The 21,194-nt window shown below is 40.2% G+C and overlaps 1 protein-coding gene across 1 annotated transcript in view; it reads right to left on the bottom strand.

Annotated features, from left to right (window-relative positions):
• Positions 1-7,251: 7,251 nt before the first annotated feature.
• Positions 7,252-21,194, bottom strand: part of SCAMP1 (secretory carrier membrane protein 1) — a 156,826-nt gene continuing 142,883 nt past the window's right edge. The window contains exon 10 of the transcript XR_010622423.1: positions 7,252-7,261. The gene's annotated coding sequence lies outside the window, so the exon portion shown is untranslated. The remainder of the gene's footprint in view (positions 7,262-21,194) is intronic.

Below are 21,194 nucleotides of genomic sequence, written 5' to 3'. Positions count from 1 at the left end.
CAAGTTAATTCATTTCTTATTGTAATTTTACACTATCCTGCATCTGTCTGGGACATAGAAAACAGCTGTTTTTTCGTCTTAGAGTGTTTTTATTAGGTTTACGTCTTACATACCATAGCCTACTTTTCTTCAAGCTCAGTTATTTCACCTCAGAAGTACTTTTTTCTTGTACCTTGGTTATTTTTTTACTTTTCTTGAGTTATTTTTCATCACTTCACATTTATTTTGAAGTTTTCTGTCCAGATTAGGACTCTATTAACCTTAGGGATTTATTAATGTTGTTGAATAATATGGAATGGGATCCTCTTCATACATGCTTGTCTTTTTTTGCAGCACTGTAACTCGTTCTTGTGTTCAGGCAGATCCTTGTCCCAGCAAGAGGGTTAAAAGGCATCCTTCTTTGTTTTACTGCATATTACTTCTGCCTGACTAGCATTTTGCACATATTCTCACTGAAGGTAATAGTAGTTTCTCAAGTCATTCCTCAGGTTTGTCATTTTGAATTCTCAACGCTTCCTCTAACAAACTTAATACCTTCTCTGGATTAACATTGTCTGCTAATACAGTTGGTTACTTTTTCAGCATCTGTATGGTATGGACAGATGTTTTTCGTGAACTTTACCTTAAAAAAAGGAAGACATTTTTAACTAAGTTTCTTTTTTTCCCAATTGTAGTGATCCTTTCATGAAGAGGAAGTGCCCTTCCATTAAGTTATTTTCTTAGCAGTGTGTTTTAGTCAAATGTATTGAAGAATCCAAGGAATGAAAAATTCAGTGGACTTCTTATGGTCCTGTAGGCTGGGAAAAGCAATTTTAGCAGATGTTAATCCTCAGAGAGAACCTCCTTTCTCCTCAAGTCTTTCAGTTAGCTTACAGGTGATGGAGATAATACTTCTGATAAGAATCTAAGGCCCTACATCCTTAGCTGTTTTTGTAATGAGTACTAGGCCACTCCATAATCAGTGCTTATTGAAAAATGCATTTGCAGGAGGATTGGCTTTAGTTCTGAAAATACAATTGTGTTTGAAAGAGTAACAGAGAAATGCCAAATTCTGGCAAAACTAAATGACCATAAGAAGGCAGGTTAATGAAGAATTTGAGAAGTAAGTTGAGGAGTGGCAATTTGTACAGAAGATCTGTAAGGCCAACAGGTTAGCAGGGAATAAAGGTAAGGCTGTAATAGAAAGGTTAAGTTGATGTTTTGTTTTTCTGTTTGTGGTAGGAGAAATGTACAGAGGTTTTTGCAGTGGAATTCTTTGTCATGGAAAACTTGTTAGAAGGTCAGTTTTGAACTGTTGTCAGGAGGTGCTGAAGAACTGACTCTGAAATGAAATAATTGTTAAATGTGCTGTGATATTTTATTTGAAATACTTTGATAATGAAGGGCTGAACATGGTGAATGCATGGCAGCTTCACAAGGGTTTCAGGGGGGGTTCAGGGAACCACAGGCCAATAGTTGGCAGACCATGGTCTGCAACGCATGGGTGTTCTAAGGGGTAGTCGTAGTGGAAACACAAGATAATGGGACAGATAGAAGATGAGTTTTTCAAGGGGCAGTAATGGCTTATAAACCTGGAAGCATATAGGCAAGGGGTGATTTTTATGTTTCTAAGAATTCAGAAAATCTCTTAAGGAAAACAGTCTGCTGAGGCGGGGAAAAGCAAAGCTTCTTGCAAAAGCAAGAAAGGAGAAAAAACAAGGGTGGGTGTAAATGGTGTCTTGTTACAAGAGAGGAAAGTCACCAGTGGAGATGCACATGGATTTGTTTTACTGTCAGTGCTGTTCACTTCTTCATATGTGATTAGGAAGAAATAATAATTTGTAGTATTCGCATGTGCTGCTGCATTATTCCAGGTAACAAACACCTGCAAAAATATTATTAAGACAAAGAACCTGGGCAATAAAACACTACATGCAATTTAGTGCTGAAGAAAAAACTGATGGAGACGTTGGGACAGGGAGAGCAGACCTACCATAGTTGTAAAGTGATGGGCTCTAGGCTGACTTATCTCTTAGATATGAGATCTTGGACAATAAATGTTTCCATGAGTATGTCACATTTGAAAAAAAGCAAGTGGAATGTTAGGAATCTAGGTTATTGTGACTTTTAAAGGAATAGAGCACAAGCCTGCTATTTGCATCCTGAGGGTACTTACATCTTGAGTGCTTACATGCATTTATGAACCACCATCTCAGTAAGGTTCCAATATATCTGGGAAAAACACAGATAAATGTTACAATTATTACAAGGACAATTGCAAATGTATAACATTTTCCATACAAAGAACAGTTAAGTTGATTAGGAAAACAGACAACTGGGGATGCAGTGATAGTTTTATAAAATCATGCCTGGGATGCTAAGAGTGATAAAGATCATTGTCTCTCCCAGTGCAAGAAGTAATGGACATGTCAATGAAACTAGAAGGTGTTGGATTCAGAGTAGCAAAAGAAGAGGAATATTGTTTCACTCGCACATCATTAAATTGTGTAACTCTACAGGATGTGGTGTGGTGGATACTGAAAATTTATAGTGATTCAAAGAGAGACTGGACAAAATGAATGGAAGAAAAAGTCTGTAGAGGATTATTAAATACATAAGCATGACCTCTGACTTTGAAAGACGCTGAACTGCAAATTGTTGGAGACTGGAGAGAGTATTTGGGGAAAGTATGACTAAATGCTTACACTATTCTTATCCTCTTCCCCAGACATCTGCTTTTGGCTGCTCTTGGAGACAGGCATACTGGGTAGAAGATTTGACCTGGCGTAATTTTAGATTAGTCTTTTTAACTTGTATAAACTTGAGATGTATTTTTCTCTGAGCTACCAACTCAGGGTAGCATCTGCAGATCTTGTATTTTTTACACTAAAAATTGCCTTTTCATTTTCTTTACAATTTAAGACAGAAGTACATTTTTAACAAAACACAGACATAACCATGAACTCTTATATTTCTTCTGCCAGTTGGTGTTAACTACAAATTATGTTTCATTTCAGCCTTACTAAAATGCCAGATGAAGTAATACATGTTGTCTTGTTTGGGGAAATCTAAGCAGCCATGTCTGTAATCCTAGCTTGGTTTTTCTGATTTATTTTCTGTATCAGTTGTGTGAAATTTTATTTCATGTGGGAGTTCTGCCTTCCTTAGCCCTTCTCCCTTTTACTAGATTTTAAATGCTGACATGAACACAAAATATGTGAGATTGCCTGTGAAGTTAGAGAAAAGGTTGGAAGTTCTTTTTCTCTGAATGAGACAGAAAGATACAGAAAGAAGGATGCTGGGCTACATTCTTTCCTCCAGATGCTGATTTACTCAATTAATTTAGGGTATGGATTCATTGGTATATCCTTAAGGTACTCACAATCAGATCAGATATGCATAGTCACATGGTGCAAAGATCTACCAACAACTTGACAACTTGCTCAGTGATTGTGCTGCATAGAGCTTATTTTGTAGCTGTTATTAACCCATTGTGTGCACTCTGTGCTAGCAGTGGCCTAAATTCCCCATTATCTCATGCTTCTGCAGTAGGGACCAGGCTAAAGAGGCAAGGGTTACATGGTATTAGGATGTTCCTTTGTAGAATCTGTGATCTGTTCCCACATCTGCCACTGAAGTACGTTTATCAAGTGCTCAATTCACTTCACAATCTGTAATGAGCTGTGCTGAATTATGTGGCTTTGGAGGTGGGGAGGGCAGGAGGTGCAGGGGTCTGAGAGGCAATGTTTGGGTTTGTGTAGGTGAGGCTATTGAAGTTTGTTGTAAATAGCTGTGAGTGCTGTTTTGTTACTGTTGGGTGTTTGCATATAGTCGTTCCTTTGATCTCTTCCTGTTGAGTGAATGCTAATTCAGGTCTATTTTATGACCACCTTAAGAGTAAATTGTTTAAAACTCCAGAAGTCTTCTCATCTTCAAATGTCATCTTCTGGTACCTGTAAATATTTGAACTGACGATATATTTGCACAAAGCAAATACAGTTCTGCTCTCTGAAGGTTTATTAAAGCTGTGCCAAACAGGGTTAGTCATAGTCAGCAGTATCACAGCTGTGTGTTTCTGTTTGATAAAGGAAGATAAATCTTCTGTTTAGGCTGAAAGTAGTCCTGCTTTTCTGTTCCACTAAAACACCTCTTCTACATGGACAGGTGAAGGCTTAGCTGTGGCATTAACTGATTATGCTTCTGAGAAGCATGTCAGATAATACGAAGCTACTGTTTAGATGCCTAACAGCCTACCTTTTAGCTGAAATGCTTTTCAGTAATACAAGGTTCTTTGCCAGAGAATCAGGGAACACCTGAGGAGCTCATATGTGTTAGATAAGGCTGTAAAAACACTCCAAAGGAAAATTCTCAGTGTTTTTTTTTTAATTATTATTATTGTTTTGTTTTTGTTTCTAATGTGCTCTTTTACTATTGAGTTATGCTGAGAAAGAAGGAGGAAAATAGATAAATGGCCTTCTGTCTTAGCCATCAGTCAATCTGTTAACTGATCACTGACCTCTAGCCTAGTATCCACAACAGTGATTTCTCCACCAAGTCTTTATGTGACTAGATGTTATTCTGGGGGAGAAAACTGTTAAAACCTCTGTGTTTTCAGAGGTAAGGTTTGGAAGATAAATCATTACTTAAATATACCCATAAAAGTTCTTGCTACTATTCTCCTGTCATAATCACAGTTAAAATTGGGAGTGTAGTGATAATATTAATAGAAAGACACACCTTTCAAGGTTGACAGAGTATTCTGTTCTTTGTTATGTGAGTCAAAAAGATATCAACAAAGTGTTCAACAAGTTCTAACATGAAAAAAAATAAACAATCAATAAATCTTCCATTTGAATTTTTTTCATTCCGAATCCTTGTCTATGGCTGCAGAGTTCATTGTCAAGGGATAGTCTACATAGGCAGACATTGATCTGATATTTATTAATCTATTTTCCATTCATGTTTCCTCCTGCAACTACATAAAATAGTTTACTGCTTAAAAAAATGTTTTGTACTGAGGATGTTTGAAAAGCTAGCTCAGTAACTGGGAAAATGAATATGTCCTTTTCCAGTCTACTTTCTGTTACCATAAAGATTGAACAAAGACAGATAAAAATCAGTACTGTTACTGCTTGCTTGTATTTTTCTGCATGTGACAGTGCGGAAGTTTATTTATTAAACCTGTGTCTGTCTGGATGAAGAAATCATTCATTGTCAGAGATTCATAGAATCTTAGGGGTTGGAGGGGATTCCTGGAGATCATCTCATCCTCCCCCTTGCCAAACCAGGTTCCCTGCAGTAGGTTGCACACAAAAGCATCCATGTGGGTTTGTTCATCTCCATAGAAGGAGACTGCAGAAGTTTTTCCTCATGTTTGGATGAAACTTATGTTCCAGTTTGTGCCCACTGCCCCTTGTTCTGTCACTGAGCACCAGCAAAAGGAGCCTGGCCCCATCCATTTGACTTCCATCCTTCAGATATTTGTAAGCATTTGAGAAGGTCCTTTCTGTCGTCTTCAGGCTAAACACTTCCAGGTCTCAGCCCTTCCTCAGATGCGTGGTGCTGCAAGTCCCTAATCATCTTCATCACCCTCTGCTGGGCTCTCTCCAGTAGCTCCTTACCTTTCTTGAAATGGGAAATCCAGACTTAGACACACTACTCCAGATGTGGCCTCATCAGGACAGAGTACTGGGGGGGAGGAGAACTTCCCCAGCCTGCTGGTCATGCTTTTCTTAATTCATCCGAGGATACCGTTGACTTTGGCCACAAGGGAACATTGCTGGCTCATGGCCAACCTGCAGTCTACCAGAACCCCCAGGTCCTTCTCTGCAGAGCTCCTTTCCAGCAGGTCAGCCCCTCACCTGTACTGATGCTTAAATCCTCCCCATGTGTAGGACTCTGCGCTTGCCCTTGTTGTACCTCATCAGATTTCTCACTGCCCAGCTCTCCACCCTATCAAGGTCTCACTGAATGGTGGCAAAGCTACTCCTTCCCGCTTTGCATCACTGGCAAAACTCACTAAGGGTGCACTCTATCTCTTCATCCAGATCATAGATGAAGTGTTGATCAGACTCAGTATCAAGCCCCTGGAGAACACTGCTAGGTAGTAGCCTCCAGCTAGAGGATCACAACCCTCTGCACAACCCATTACCAGTCATCCAGTTCTTAATCTGCTCCACTGTCTGCTTATCTATCCCATACCTCCTAAGCTTATCTACAAGGATGTTATGGTATACAGTGTTAAAAGCCTTGCTGAAGTCAAGGTATGCATCATCATCTCTCCCATCATCTGCCCATCTTGTTAAGGGGACTGGTGTACTTCAGCCATGTTTGCAAACACATAGTATACTTCACATTATCTCTGAATTCTTCAGACTTTATGACTCATTTCAGGAAGATGTTGGTCTGATAATGAAGAATGGGCAATTACAGTTCCATTGTGTAACATGGTTAACCAGTTTGCAGTCTAGGGGGAAAAAGTTATCTAATGCTTACTTTTTGTAGTGTAGCTTAGACCAGTAATAGGTGCCCCTCCCCAGACAAATCCTTAAAAATATAAAGCTTATTTCCTGTTTCTTTTTCAAAAAGCAGTGTTTTGTTTTGTAATATTTATATCCCATGGTTTCCTGCAAAGCCTCAGAAGCTTGAAATTCCAATTTGTGTCTCCTTATTGAGAGAGGGAGGTATGGTCTAGTGTTTGTTTAGTGGTGTTTTTTGTTGGTATTTTTTTTTAAAGGAACGGTAGTTGATAGGAGTAGCTAAAGCCATAACTTTAAGCAGTAACAAATACTCACAGCCATTATCTAGAACAGTGTTGCTAACAAAGTAATGTCCTCATAAGGAGAGGGAGGAGATAGAAGGTCTGAGGGAGGCTGTGAATTTGAACACAAGGGCTTAATACTGAATCTGAAATCTGCCTGTGAGAAGCAAATATGTGTCTCCTTATCTGTGTTTATTTCATTGCCAGGTAGTAAGTATTCTAACCTCTGCTCTTGTGGTAAAGTACTGTCCTGTTTAAAAAAAATTCTGTGTCCTCCTACTGGTGGACATTCATTTGTATTCTTCTATTCACAGCTAGTGACTTTATGAAGTCTTTTAGCTATATGGTAGCATTCTGGCTAGTTCTGCACCACAAAGCTTAGTGCCCTCTGCATGCCCACTGAGGGAGTACTTGATTCCATGCAAGTGCCAATTATTTGATACTAGATGAATTGTGTGTAACAGTAGCTATGAATTTAGCTAGTAGCTGTGAATTTATTTTGTCATTTTGTGCCCACCGTTACTCCATTAATAGCTGAGCAATGTTGCAGTAGCCTTCATTTATGAACCATAAAAGGAATGTAAATTGCACTTCTATATTGTCCTTAGAATGTAGATCCACATTTTAAGCCTTGAATCTTAATTTTTATTTATTGATTTATTTTTGTGTGTGTGAAAATTTCAAGGGGGAAATTGCTGTAGATTTATACAGCCAGGCTAAACCTGTCTGTGCAACAGAAGCTTGATATTCTTTTTTTCTGTGAAATTTGCATGCTCTTACATCTTAAATGATTCAGCAGTTGATCCCTCCTCCAGTAACATGGCTGTGCTGAGAGCCAGTTTTTTGATTGGCTCCTTTTTCATCTACTTTGTTTTGAAGATAGTGTGTGCATGGTATTTATAAGGGCTTTATAAGGAAAACCTGCAGTAGTGTTCCTTACCAGAACAGACAGTTCAGGCAGTTGGAGGTAAAACAATCACTAAATGGTAATTTTCATCTCCTCCTCTGACTTTACATAACCAGGAAGTACTGCGTTGTCACTTCCCTTTTACATAGATGTTTGTCTGTTTGTGATTTGTAGGCTGAAACAAGTTGATCTGCACACACTTCTGTGGTTGCTGACTCCATCTCAGAGAGTCAGCGCTGAAGTCTCTCTCGCATGTTGAAATTTTTAGAAAATAAATGAAGCAGTCAACAGAAAACATTGTGCAAACAGATATTTCTCCTGTCACATTGGAATTATTTGGGCGTCAAGGTCTGAGTAGAGGCTGGTAGCTATTCTTGCATCCTCAAATACCCTTGGAGTACATGGAATTCAGTCTGGCCATGGGAGCAGTTAATGAGGTGGCAGAAACCATAGGGTGTTATGTCTCAGCTTTTTAGCCATAATATGTGTGTGGAGCATTGCCATGACTGAGTTGTTTGCCTCATGATTATGATGTGTGACTTTCTGTAGGGAGTGTGTGGTCCAGGGCACCTCACAGATTTCCTGGATATGGCCTACACTGTATCTATATATCTGTTCTTTATTGTATCAATTCAGAAACAGAAGATAAACAATTTTCCCAAATGATTATATAGGTTTTTTGTTGTTTGTTTGTTTGTTTGTTTTGTTTTGTTTTTATATGGCTAAATGAGTTTCTGCCTCTAGAGGGATATTATTTTGGCTCCCTTTCACTTACTTGTCTGTGTTCTCTTGCTCAGGTCAGCTGATAGATTTACCACCTATGCATGTGATTATTTCAGGACAAGGCAGATAGCTATTTTAATATAGAGGGTGTCCAATTTTTAAATGCATGCAATGTCTGAAAAATATAAAAGAAGTGGTAAAGTATTTGAATTTTTATACTACTTAATATTAAAAAAAATCTGGTTACTTGTTACATAGTAATCTTCAGGCCTGTATTTCTAGTCTAGTGTGCAGAGATGCAATCCTAATTTTGTTTGATTAGGTGTGTAACAAAAGTGTTATTTGGCCGTAACTGAGATGATTTCTTAAATATATATATATTTAATTCACAGTTTACTCTTGTACAGTACTAAAATATAACTTTTCACAAGGACACAAATACGTTAAGAAAATACTGGAATATGTAGACATTGTAGTGTCATCCCTTGTTCAGCATCCAGCTTACTAAATTAAAAGTAACAGCAGGAAAAGCATTGCATGGAGATGTATCTTGAAAAAATGTTATTTGTCAGCTGCACAGTTTATACTGAAAAGGAGGTGGGACTGAGAACCCTAAAAACTGATAATAAGAATGAGAATTCTAAGAAATGTGAGAATACTTGGGATCTGCATTTGAGTTGGAGAAAAAATCAGTTCCAGTTATGTATGTGAAAATAGCCTATGGTCTAGGAAAGGGGGAAAAGAAAACATCTTCCCTGTTTTGTAATGTACCTTTCTATTCTGGAATACATTTACAGTTGTTTGAATTGCAGGCTCTTTGGGGTTCCTATTATGAAAAGATGATGATAAAATCAAAGACATTAAGAGAATGGTATCAAACTGATCAAAGGTTGATGGGCTTATTTATAAACTACTTCTAATGGCTTTGTTAAATGATGAAATGAGGTCAGGGAAACAAGGTGATATTTGGTTGAAATGAAGAAAATATAGGTTATGTGTCAGTGTTACACTTTGCACTGAAATAATTTTCTCTGAAACTGTTTCCTGTCAAATAGCAAAGATTACATTATTCTGATATGTGAAAAGTAAATGGCATACTCTGTTCAGCGTTGACCTAGACTGACTGGACTGACTGTTCCCTATCTCTTCTGAGAGAACAATTTTAGCTTTTGTTTTGTTTTTAAATGAACTTGAGCTGCAACAGCAGTTAATGCAGGCAGGGTGCTATACCTTGCTTCCAGGTTCAAAACCAGGAAAAGTGTTCTTATCTGCAAATATGGAGATGAGCACTTGCACTTCTTCAGGGAAATCCCCAGACACATCTGATGCATCCACACAGACGGAACTGGTAAGATAGGAGACTTTGTTTCATGTAGTCAATTGCACTAACTGTCCTGAATCTTCTCCTGATGATCACAGAATTACAGAATCATAGGGGTTGGAAAGGACCTCTAGAGATCATCGAGTCCAACCCCCCTGCCAAAGCAGCCCCCTACACCAGGTAAGGTAAGATAAGATAAAGATATGATAAGGTAAATAGCTGCACAAAATGCACACAGGTGGATGACCTTCTATGACAAGTGGCTAAGCCATAAGAAAAAGTTAAAAGGCTTCATAGTATTAGAGAGAGATTGTTTAATAATCGTGTTCCAGCAGCAGACAGCACTGAGTTGAGTAGGAGGCATTTTGGTCCCTGGTGACTCACAAAAGCAGAATTCCACTTCAGTCTCCACCCTTCAGCTTTGCTACTGAAAACAAATAGGATGCTCTCACAGCTACAGGCACCCATGATACTTATGACCAGGATCCTCAAGAAGAAACCATACTGGGAGCCTGTGGGGAATATCACAAAAAGAAATACCATATGCTTGTAGTGGGTGATTCTTAAAAGGCACCAAGGCTCCTCTCTGCCAGTCTGACAGGGAGTCTGTAGAGATTTGTTGCCTTCTGAGAACCAAGATCCATGATATTGCCAAGAGAGTGCCACAGCAGTCAAGAGTATGGACTACTATCCACTATTGGTTTGATGTGGGCATGAACGATGCTGGAAGCTGGAACACAGGCAGAAGCAAAGAAGACTATAAAGCCCTGGGAGTGCAAGTAAAAAACATTGGTGCCCAAGTTATCTTCTCTTCAGTTTTGTTAGCTGGAGGAAAGTGGGAAGCCAGAAGTAGTTGTGTAATGTATACCAACTCTTGGCTGAATGGCTGGTGCTGGCACAACGGTTTTGTTTTTTATGATGATGGGACTTTCTATGAAACATACAACCTGTCAGGGAGAGATGGGATCCACCTGTCTAGAAGAGGCAGGGGAACCTTTTGCAGCTGACTAACTAGGTAAGGCAGGCAGGACTTAGTGGGCAGTGTCCAAAATGGCAGTGCTTACAGCATTGCAACTGGCTGGGAAATGAGCCAAGACAACCAGAACAGTGACATGTGTCCATTAGCTGCTTCCCATGATATGAGCCAGAATGACAGTCACCTTAAGGATGTGTACAGTTATACCCTCTTACATCCCTCCAGAGATAACTTCGCCTCTGCTCCCTTTTCTTCTCCAAAGCACCTCTATACCAATACAGCATGGGAATTAACAGGAACAATTGGAGAAGTCTGGTAGCAGGGTTGTGATCTCATTGGCTTCTGTAGAAGAACAAAATTCTGAGACTGCACATCCTCAGCTGTGGAGAAGAGGTACAGTACTGTGGGGCTTGTAGTGTGGTATCAAATGATCAGAGTGTAAAAGCCTTCAAGCATGTGACTGTTATTTCCATACTTCTCTGAAAAGTCACGTTGTGTGTTTTGCATTTGCTTTCAATCTCAGAATGGCTGAAGGAAAAGCTGATGTTAATACCACTTGTTGTTGCTTTAAATATCTTTCAGTTTTGCAAAGCTGGTCTGCCTTTCAACCCTTCAGGAGCTGAAACTAGGCACAGCTTGGGAAATGTTTAATTTTGCTCAGATGAGGATGGAGCTGACTGTATTGGCCTAGCTTAGGTTATGTATTCTGAGTCTTGGTGAATAGGAGTTTCACTCTGTAAAACTGAATTGAAAAAGAATATTTCAGTCACTTTTATCAGCCTATTGAAGTATATGTATATATTTGAATACAAAACATAAAAATTCAAATTCTTACAAAGGATAAGTCTAAGTAATAGAAGGAAGGAATATGAATGAATGTGTTAAATAAGGCCTTCAGCATTTTATCTACTCTTTCTCTTCTGGAGCATCCTGGTTTGAGCTGGGATGGAGTTGTTTTTCTTCATGGTGTTATATGATGCTATGGTTTGACTTTAGGAGAAAAACAGTGCTGATAACACAGCCATGTTTTAGTTGTTCCTCAGCAGTGCTGCACAGAGAAAGGACCCTCTTCCAGTTTCTGAGCTTCTATTACTGTCCTGTCAGGGAGGGGCTGGGGGCCAGAAGGAGCTGGGAGGAGATGGGACCAGGGCCAAGGGAGGTTTGTGTCGTGATGTGAAATATGTTGTGATAAGAAAAAACTATAAGACTTAGAGGAGTTGTCCAGGGGACTGATGCTGCTCAGAAACTGGCTGGGCATTGTGTCAGTGGGTGGTGAGCAATTGTGTTGTGCATCACTTGTTTTTTCTTTCTTTTTTGTTTGTTTGCTTATATTTGAGTTCTGTGTTGTTGCTTTTTTTAATTTTGCTTTCTCCCAGTTCTCTACCCCATCCCACTGGGAGGGAGGCGAAACAAGTGAAAGGACTGTATCCTATTTAGCTGCCTGCTGGCTTAATCTCAACAGGGAGTGATTACAAATCCATGTTAGATGGAACATTTCTTTTTCAGGCTGTTATGCACTATTGAGTTCACGTTAATGAAAGCTTGGATTTTTCCTGAAGTTGTTGCAGAAACTGACCAGCACTTAAGAGAGGTAGCCTTCCATTCCTTTGTATAACTGCATACTATCTGCATGGGAAAACATCAGCATGAAATTATAGCAGAAAATGATGAAAATTTTAGTAAATCTAGAAATAGCTGTAGACTGCCTTTAGCTAGGGAATACTTGTATTTTCAGTTTATATGAGCTTTTGATCTGAACTGAAAGGAAATTACTTTTCTTAAAGGCATTGAAATAGAATACCCATTTGGCAATGGTAGTGTTTCAGTACAGGTGGAGGTCTGGCTTAATGTTGTATAGGTATTATGCACAGTAAGAGGAAATGAATGGAATGTTTGTTTTCCAGTCATCAAAATTGTATGTTACATAGATGTTCTTACAATCATATTTACAAGAATAAATCACTTCTGTATGTACGGAAATCCAAAATGTAAATTGGAATGTTAATTAAAAAACCAACCCAGTATTGCTGATACAGTCACTGTTGGAGCCCTTTTTCAGCGGTAATCATGCAATGCCTATTTCCAGTTGCCGTATGACTCATAGGAACGTCCCAAGCACTTTTTTTTGGTGATTTATTTCAGAACACAAAATTGCTGGAGAACCTCTAGATCCTGAAATCTGGTCCACAGCTGTTGAATGCAGCTGTGTAAACTCAAAATGCTTCACAGTGCAACCCACTAGATTCTGGGTGCCTGCATGAGATGCACTGTATGTCTGTATTAGGCTCCAAGTATACACAATTTTTATTATTATTTTTTTAAGCATTTGGGTTTTTTTTCCTCCAAGCATTAATCTTTTGTATTTGGAGTTGGATAATTATCAGTGTTCTCAGAACTTAATCTTTTTATGTTTCACCTCACAGGTGGCTTAAATCTTTGGGTACTGACTGTTGATAATTTATCACTGCATTGTGTACATAGGTGCTCTGTACAGAGGTACTCTGTTCGGGGTACGCTGTTGCACTCAACTGTTGGGGAAAAAAAAGGAACCAGAACTATACATTTTAGATCACTGCTACAAAGGAGAGCCAGCTGCAAATCTTGTCTAAACCAAGTGTGCCCCATGGGTGTGATTGTTCTGATCCCCGGGTTAAGGACTGTGGAAACTGAGTTTACTGTATCAGGAACAAAGCAAACTGCAGCTTTACAGTTGGTACGTTACTGGACAGAAGTGGTATAACTGCAAATAAGAGTGAAAAAACAGTAAGGTTTTTATTTATTAGTGTTGTGCAGAATTTGGAAGAGACAGTGTAGCTCTTTTCACAGGTTTATGAGGAAACAGATTTCAGTCCAGTAACATAATGTATTAAACAGCATCTTTAAAAATCCTCAGGGACAAAAAGATGCAGGCAGAAAATTTGGAAAAGCTGACCAGCAAGTTCCCTGCTGTGTTTATGCTACTTGCATCCCCATCCTGACCCCCCTATGCCCCCAGTTTCTGGTTTACTTCTGGAGTTGTTTCTGAGATTAGAAGATGACGTCAGTGTTATGTCTTTATTTTATTAGATTACATGGGATGACTTAATGTTGTACAACATAGACTGGGGCTGGATCTGTGTTCTCTTTTTATGGGCTACAGGAGAGGAGAGGTTGAGAAGACAGAGGTTGAGAATACATAGTTTGACTGGACTGTGCTGCCAGCCACAAGCGGTAGAGATTGCTGTTGCTGACAGTGGAGGTTAGAGGACATTGATGTTGGTGAGTCAGGAAACACCAGAAATGGTCACTGGATCCTCACCCTGTGCCAGTAACTTCAACCTGACCATCTGCTTAGGTTGCTGTAGTGACTCTGTTAAGCCCCCAGAACAGGGTGCTGCCTGAAAAGCACACTGCCTCCTCCAGTAGGGGCTGCTGGGTGAGCATTGTATGTGCCAGGAAAGTCAGTCTTGAGGCAGAATGTTTTGATGACCATGATGGGATTGAATTAATAGGTGCTGAGTGGAATGTGTTGAATCAATACCAACTAGTTCGGGATTGTGGAAAGTTCGTCTGTTTAAATTAACTTATAAGTTCATAAGTTCATAAGTTCATAAGGTTGGAAAGGACCTATAAGATCATCTAGTCCAGCCATCCTCCTATCACTATCTCTACCCAACTACTAAATTAAGTCCTTAAGCACCTCATCTAAACGCTTCTTGAACAGCGCTAGGGATGGTGCCTCAACCACTTCCCTAGGCAGGCCATTCCAGTGCCTGACCACTCTTTCAGAAAAGAAATGCTTCCTGAGGTCTAATCTAAATCTTCCCTGGCGCAACTTGTGGCCATTCCCTCTCGTCCTGTCATTACTTATCAGGGAGAAGAGGCCTACCCCCTCCTCACCACAACCCCCCTTCAGGAAGTGGTAGAGTGCAATAAGGTCTCCTCTGAGCCTCCTCTTCTCCAGACTAAACAATCCCAGCTCCCTCAGCCGCTCCTCATAAGACTTGTGCTCCAGGCCCCTCACCAGTTTTGTTGCCCTTCTCTGAACACGCTCCAGGGCCTCAATGTCCTTCTTGTAGTGAGGGGCCCAAAACTGAACACAGTACTCGAGGTGCGGCCGCACCAGAGCTGAGTACAGGGGGATGATCACCTCCCTGCTCCTGCTGGCTACACTATTTCTAATACAGGCCAGGATGCCGTTGGCCTTCTTAGCCACCTGTGCACACTGCCGGCTCATGTTGAGCCGAGCATCAACCAACACCCCCAGGTCCTTTTCCTCTCTACATTCTTCAAGCCATTCTGCCCCAAGCCTATAGCATTGCATGGGGTTATTGTGGCCAAAGTGCAGGACCCGGCACTTGGTCTTATTGAACCTCATCCCATTTTGCTCAGCCCAGCTGTTCAGCCTATCCAAATCCCTCTGAAGGGCCTCCCTACCCTCAGGCAGTTTGACACATCCTCCCAGCTTTGTGTCATCTGCAAACTTACTGAGGGTACACTCAATTCCCTCATCTAGGTCATCAATAAAGATATTAAACAAGATGGGCCCCAAAACTGACCCTTGGGGGACACCACTCGTTACAGGACGCCAGCTGGACTTAACTCCATTAACCACTACCCTCTGGGCACGGCCCTCCAGCCAGTTCTCCACCCAGAGAAGAGTGAACCTGTCTACACCACGGGCTGCCAGTTTCCTTAGGAGAATACTGTGGGAGACCGTGTCAAAGGCCTTGCTGAAGTCCAGGTAGACTACATCAACAGCCTTTCCCTCATCTACCTGTCTGGTCACCCAGTCATAGAAGGAGATGAGGTTGGACAAGCACGACCTGCCCCTGGTGAACCCGTGCTGGCTGGGTCTGATCCCTTTATTGCCATGCACGTGTCGTGTGATCTCCCTCAATATCATCTGTTCCATAACTTTCCCTGATACCGAGGTCAGGCTGACAGGCCTGTAGTTCCCCGGGTCTTCCTTACGGCCTTTCTTGAAGATGGGAGTCACATCGGCAAGCCTCCAATCTTGTGGGACCTCTCCAGATAACCAGGAATGCTGATAGATGGCAGAAAGTGGCTCGGCAATCACCTCTGCTAGCTCCCTCAGCACCCTTGGGTGGATCCCATCTGGCCCCATGGACTTGTGGCAGTTCAGATGGAGGAGAAGATCTCTGACCGTCTCTGCTTGAATCACAGGGGGTGCATTATGCACCCCGTCCCGGACTTCCAGGTCAGGGCAAGTACCATTTGGATAACTGTCCTGTCTATTAAAGACAGATGTGAAGAAGGCACTGAGAACCTCAGCCTTTTCCTTATCATCTGTGGTTATATTGCCTGCCTCGTTGAGTAAAGGAGGGAAATTTTCCTTAGTTTTTCTCCTGCTGTTAATATATTTGTAAAAGGGTTTCCTGTTCTCCTTTACAGCAGTAGCCAGCCTAATTTCAAGCTGGGCTTTAGCATTTCTAATTTTCTGCCTGCAGATCTTGGCCAGTTCTCTGTAGTCACCCCAAGTAGCCTGACCCATCTTCCAGAGGACATAGACTCTCCTTTTCTCTCGGAGTCTCAACAAAAACTTGATAGTGTTTTTACACAAAGCGACAAGTTCAAGTGAATAGATAAGGATGTAATAAATGTAGGTCAAGTATTTAACCTTTCAACACCCATTTTTGTTCACAGAGTAGAACGCTGCAAAGTCAAAGAATGAGTTTTGACCAGGCTAAATTACCAGCGTTTAATGTAACTGTAAATATGTAGTTGTCAGTGTTCGGCTGGGTTTCCAGGTAAACTTATGGGCTCTTCGCTGATCTTTTTATTGGTGACATGAACCAAAACATTGCATTACTCCTGTCAAGCTTTGAAGAATCACAAGACCAGAGCTGATAAGGCCGGTAGGGACCCTGCGGTCAGGCAGCCTGGCTTCCTGGGCAAGGGAGCTATCAGGACATTTCTGAATTAATTCTGTCTGAGTAGCATCATAGAAAGAGCTTTCCATGTGAATTTAAAATCACTTATGACAGGGAAAAGAATGATGTAGTGTGACAAATAACGGAAAGGGGCAGTGATGTGGGTAAGTTGGCAAGCTGAGTCAGGCTGATGATCATTCAGAGTTACAGAGATAGGAAATAGAGAACAGGTGAGGCACTGGCGCAGGCTGCCCAGAGATTTTGTGGGTGCTGCATTCCCCAAAGGGGTTCAAGACTAGGTTTGATGGGGCTCTGGGCTGCTTGATCTGGTGGATGACAATCCTGCCCGTGGCAGGGAGTTGGAATTGTGGGGATCTTTGAGGTCCCTTCTCACCCAAGCCATTTTATGATTCCATGCAATGGGGCAGCTCCAGAAGGAGGATCATAAGATAGTTAGCTGAACACACACAGTATGCCCAGAAAGGACTAATATGATCCCTAGATATTTAAATAAATAAATAAATAATTATGCTCTGATTAGGAGTAGACAACACAGAAGTTATGTGATTTATTTCTGAGTCTAGTTACACTTCAGCACAGAGTTCTTTTAGGAATTCACGTGGTTGGAGGTGTATGGGTGCCCTTCTGGCCCCAGGAGGCAGAAATCTGTTTCACGTACTATTCAGAAGATCACATTAGGTTTCTCTGTGACTATTTATTTCACAGGGTCCTGTGGATAAAATGCAGGCTTTCCTAGAGTGGATTTTGGACTGCTGTCATGTCAGCCAGGATAACCTGTCTGTCTCTGTGTGTTTTTTCCACGCTGGTGAGATTTTGGGTAGCCCATTTTGCAAGCAGTCACCTACACACAGGTGCCTGTCACCATGTTTAACCAGCGCTGGACCGCCAGTGCTCACCCCAGAAGCAACCTGTGGTCTGGATGGAGCTTTTTCCCCTCACCAACCTGAGTATGGTTTGGTGACTTCTCTTGTATGAAATAGTACATTCTGAAAGACCTCTTTTTAATGGAGAACATCTGTAAATCCAAATCATTTCTCTAGTTATATTACTTTTTGATAATAAACTATGGCAGCTGGGGACTACTTTATTTATGCCTGCCATGTCTTATTTCCAATTTCAAATACCAACATGTGTATTCAATTAAAAAATATACATGTATATACTGTTCTTTCCAGGTGAAATACATCACTTCTTCAGTCCAGAAGGCAAGATACCTTTTGGGAACTTCTGTCATTGCCATTTTGTTGTATGCCCACTACAGGTCCTGGTTTTGGAATGCTTTCATTTGCAGACTGCTCTATGTTTGTGTACGTATATACATAATGTGCATAATGTGTATTTAATATAGGCTATATATAAAATATACAGATATTTAGAAATTTATATATAAATATAATAATGTAAATACATTAAGTAAAAACATAATAAAATCAAAATACATAATTGTTTATGTTTTGTTGCCTTGTTACAGCTGGCAGCAGAGGGGCAGTCTGACAAAATGGTGCCTGGCATGGAAATGCATGTGGATGAAAAGTGTGTCAATGAATTCCTCCATGTGGAGAAAATGACTTGCACTGACATTCATTGAAACTTGGTGAATGTTTATGGAGACGAAACAGTGGATGTGAGCACAGTGAGGCTGCGAGTGGTGCATTTCAGCAGTGGCAGTGAAGGTAGTCACCTCCAGATTTTTACCAGTTCAGCCTGCAGGCTCTTGTTCATTGCTGGCAAAAACATGTATCTAACAGGTGTGACTTGTGTTGAAAATGAACATTCTGTAGCTGAGAATGTGCTCTATCAAAGTGTCATCGTGCTCTTCCTATCCATTGTAGTTTCCCATGGTAATCAATAGGAGGCATTACTTTTGGAGCAACCTATGTATTATTTACAAATCAAGAAGACAAAACAAAACAAAAAAAAACCACATTACAGTTCTTTTCCTGGCTGTTCCCTCCTGCCAAATTAGCTTTGTTTGGTGTCCCCTTATGTATAGAAAAATAGAAACAAATCATATTATGCTTTAGTGCCTTGAAGAAAATCCTGTTATATTCTGTGGAATAAAACCTTCATATTGATTTAGATCTAGAGAGACATCTGGATGCTTAGCTTGAAAAACGTAATGCAGTTCTTTATTAGCTGTTGTAACTGTTTTCAGATGTTAAAAAACAATGGAAGTATGCACCTAAGCAATGTAGAGTTACCATTATGTTGCAGAAACAATAGCTTGAAAACAGAGTCAACATAAATGCCAAACAACGTCTGGTTTTAGTTCATGATAAGATTTTCAATCTGAGTATGTAAAGACTTCTACCTAAGAAGAAAAATGAATGATCAGGGTTTTTTTGTTTGTTTGTTTGTTTGTTTTTCCTGGCAACTAACTGATCTGCCTTCAGGATGATAATGAAAATGATGTTGTATGTGGAAAAGGAAACTGAATCTTTCTCTCTCTCTTGACACGTTTTTGATTTTTTTTTTCATATATTTGCTTTCAGAGTAGCTTGCTTTAAAATTCTGCCAGAAATTGGTATAAAAATACATTGTCATGAAAATACTGGATACAATTTCAAGGAAATTCCATGAACACATCCCATGTATGGCTTAAAAATTAGGCACCATATTCATGTTACCTGGCCCTAGTGCCTGCAGTGTTTGTAGTCAATAACAAAAACAAGAAACATAAAAGGAAATGGTGTCATTTGCAGTTGGCCCACCGAAGAAATTGTCTGTTCCCTCATGTTGGAGTAGTGACACCTGTCTCAGATGTAATGACTGTCCATGTAAGATCTTCTCCAGAGAGCCCAAAGGGGTGCTATGCCCTGCAGTCCATCGTCTGTCACAGCTGAAGAGATGGTACTGTCACCTGTCTTTGACAGCTAGCTGGGAGTTTGCATGTAGAATGGGTATTTATGTCTCACAGTAGGATAGGGAACCCGCATCCAGTGGGTTCTGAATTAAATGTTATCACTATGAGGATACTGAATTATCTGGAGAGAAGGAGTGAAGGCTTTGCCATTCTTGCTGAGCCTGAGCTACTTTTAAGCTAAGAGCTGTGGAGTCAGGAGGCAGAAAGTGTTTGAGGGAAGGTTCACCCTCTATTGATGTATCGCCAACATCCATCTTTGATGTCATGGGCCAACATCATAAAACAGGAGACATTAGTTGCCTTAGTATCAACCACGTGTTTAATTTATATTAATATATGTTAATGTATAAAATGCTTAAGAACCCTAGGGAGTGCTCATGGATAGCAATCCATCTCATGATCTAAGCGACATTATGGATTATTATCTGCTGTTGGTAGTAGAGGCAGGTGTTTGTTCTGGTGTCCCTTTGGAAGTACAGAGTGGCACTGTCTTGGCTCTGGTGATTTAAAGGCCAGTGAAGAGCTGATTCTTGAGGTGTCTGTGCTGGTGGTGCAGGCTGATAGATAGTTACTATGCAGTCTTGTTAGACCTGTGTTTGAGAAGTGTCAACATAAGCAATTTAATGTTAACTTGACAAACATAATTAACAGCTGTGGCTGAAAATTTCACTTTGAGTGTGACCAGGAAAAAAAAGAAAAAGAAAAAAAAAGTTATGCTATATTTGGTAATATGTTCTGGAAGTATGTGATATGATACATCTTTTGTTTCTCACAGTGATACATTTCTGAGTATTCAAGGCTTGCTTATTTTTTAAGGAGCTGAAAACCAATGGCTCCAGTAAAAGTAATGTACAGAGGGCAGACAGTGGAAGATGTACTGCTCTCTTTCCCTGACTGGTTTTAATCATAGATCAAAGGGAAGCAAACTTTGTTTTCTTAAACATACTGGGATTAGAGCTAAAATTTGTCTATTCTGTAGAATGTCTTATAATACTTGCTCAAGAGTGTTTACTTGGGATATGCTAATATATGTTAGTTTTTTCAAATGGATTTTCATAAGTGGGTTTTTAAAAGTCAGTTTCTCCCAAAGAAACATGAGAACGGACAATGATCTTAGCTGTTGGAGATGGGGAGATTTATTCAGCAATGGAGTTAAACTATTTCTCCAGTTAAAATTTTCAGGGATTTTATGTTGTTCTGCAAGCTGTAGAGGCTTTAATTGAGAAAACTGGCTTAAATTAGTTTCCTGGATCAGAAAATCAGAAATAGCATTCAGACCACCAGGTTCCTAGTTGATAATTAAGTGGGCTTAAGAAAGTTTCTTCATCTGTAAATATTTCCATTTGTTGGTGACTACTGTGTGTATTTCCACATCAAAGAAAAAGGTCTGCAAATAGCCTTAAATATATACGTATCTAACTGGCTTATTCTTTCTTCAAACTGAAAATGTTAATGTTTAATCACATGGAACTAAGGGATCTACGTCTCCTTAACTGATTCCTCAGACTGATAAAATATTTTGCTAGTTGAAAAGCAACAGTTTTTATCTAACCCTCTTGGTTGTGTATTGGGGGTTATTAGAGCTTGATTATTTAAAGCTTACATTTGCTGTAGGGAGCTAACATTTACTGAGTTCACGGAGTCGTAAAATGACTTGGGTTGGAAGTGGACCTCAAAGACCACTCAGTTCCAATCTCCTGCCATGTGCAAGGCAGCCATCTACCAGATAAGTCTGCAATGGGCCCCATCCAACCTGGCCTTGAACACTTCT

The sequence above is a fragment of the Cyrtonyx montezumae genome, unplaced genomic scaffold (genome assembly GCF_038088225.1).
Source record: "Cyrtonyx montezumae isolate F1298 unplaced genomic scaffold, pur_monq_1.0 scaffold_25, whole genome shotgun sequence".
Taxonomy (NCBI): Eukaryota; Metazoa; Chordata; class Aves; order Galliformes; family Odontophoridae; genus Cyrtonyx; species Cyrtonyx montezumae.
This window is presented reverse-complemented; position numbering and strand designations above follow the sequence as displayed.